We start from the raw sequence: 2,035 nt of genomic DNA on the forward strand, positions 1-2,035 counted from the left end.
CCCTCCCCCACCGCGCCCGCTCCCCCTCGCTGCCTCCACCTTGGCCTCACGTTAGACCTGGCCGGCGTGCGGGGTCCCAGGCCAAGGACAATGAGCCCGACTGTCCATCTGGGCCGAGCCCAAAGCCTGGGGTGGACGGGGAGGAGGCGGGAGGCGTGGGCGCCGGCGTGGGGAGGCCTGGGTGGGAGGCCGCTCTCCTCCCACCTGAGCCCTGGCGGTGCAGCCCTGAGTGGCGTGGTTTGACAGCCCCTTGTCAGGTGCTGGGGGGCCTGCCCGGGCTTTGTGCCGGGCACCCCGGGTCCCCTGACCTATTTCAGACCCTGGCATGGGCGCCGGAAGCATGTTTATGTCCGAATGAATGAGTGAGTGAGTGGGGGTCCCGCAGGCCACGGGGACCAGCTGTGGGCTCAGGCTTGTCACTTCCACTAGACCCCCCAGCAGGCATCTCCAGAGGATGGCGAGCCCTCCCCATCCCCCTCCTCTTCCCAAAGCCTAGCACCACCCAAGAGATGGGGTGGGCCTGAACACGCTGGCTGTTCCGTGTGGCCAGGCAGGCCCGAGGGGCTCCAGGCAGGTGTAGCCCAGCCCTGGGGTCCCCAGCCATGGAAGGCCTTTCCCTGCACGCCCCCACCCGTGTGTCTGGAGCGCCTTCTAGAAAGATTCCGATGGGAGTGGGGCCGTCCACCTGGCTCCAACTTGGGGTGAGGCCGGTGGCCTCTAGTGTCTTTCTCTCGTTCCCGGTCTCCCCCGAAGCCTCGTGGAGGGGGCTGGGGCTGCGTTTCCCTGGGCCGGAGCCTCGGTTCCCGGTGGTCAGTGCTGGTGGACGAAGCTTTCCCCTGGTTGGAGAGTGTAGGGGTGCAGGGAGCCCCCGGGTCTTCATTTGCCATTTTTCCCTGGGGATGAAAATGAGGGTCCACGACCCTCCGTGTTTACCTCCCGTGTTTCGGGGTCCTGGGTCTGTCTGTCCTGGCCGGGTGGCTGGGAGCGCTGTGCCTCAGGTTCGTTCCGGGACCTGGGCCCGGGGTGCCACCCACCGAGCCTGGCTGGTTGATCTGATTTTCCCTGAGGCTGCTGTGGGCGAGGTTGGGGAGCAGGAGGAGCGAGGCCTCAGTGGGGCTCAGCTGTGTGGCTTCTGCCTAGGGGCTGCCCCTCTCTGGGCATCTGCCGAAGAAAGATGGGAAGACGGAAGGGCAGGCAGGATGCTGGGAGGGGTGTGTGTCGGGCAGCTCCCTCCAACCCTCACCTTATCCTGCCCGGAGCTGGGGTGAGGCTGTGGATCCGGGGGGTGGAGAGATCTCCGAAGGCAGTGGGCCCTCCCAGAGCCCCTGGGTTCCCCGAGGCTGTGTAAGGGTGATGGGGGACTTGCGGGCAGCAGGGCGGGACGTCCACGCAGGTCGGCCGCACCCGGCGTGGAGGGGCTGTCCAGCGTCCCCCGTGTCCTCGTTACCACTGCCCCAGCCCGGATGGGTCCTCCCCGTCAGGGTTAATCCCACACAGAAGGGGCGGCCGTGAGCTGGGCTCCGGAGCGAGCGGTCCAGGGAAACAGGCTCACCGGGCACGTGCTGGGGTCCAAACCTGCCCAGAGCCAGGCCCCGGCCTCGCCACCTCCCTCCCAGGCCAGGGGAGCAGAAGTCCGCCTGCGTGGCAAGGGTGACAGTCCCCCGGACCCCCCCCCCAAGGCTCTGGGGAGGGAGGAGGTCCAGGGAGAAGGGGCTCTTCTAAGGCTCCCCTGCTGAGACCCAGACTAAGGCTCTGGGACCCGAGGTGGGGAAGGAGCGTCAGAAGGAGAGAGATGGAGCCGGAGATGGAGAAGGATATGTGGGGGCAGGGAGAGACACAGCGAGATCAGAGATGTAGAGACGGAAGGAAGAGGTCCCGCGCTAGCTGCGCCGCCCCGCCCCGCCCCCAGATCCGTGGCTTATCCAGAGAAAGGGGGCCTCCCCCAGCACCCCGCGCCCCTTGTGGGGCTGGGATCGGCCAGACCCCCTGCAGGACACTCCTGGAGGTGCTGGAGCTGGGCCGCTGCCCCTCTCCC

This window comes from Tupaia chinensis, unplaced genomic scaffold (assembly GCF_000334495.1).
Source record: "Tupaia chinensis unplaced genomic scaffold, TupChi_1.0 Scaffold149964_2, whole genome shotgun sequence".
Lineage (NCBI taxonomy): Eukaryota > Metazoa > Chordata > Mammalia > Scandentia > Tupaiidae > Tupaia > Tupaia belangeri.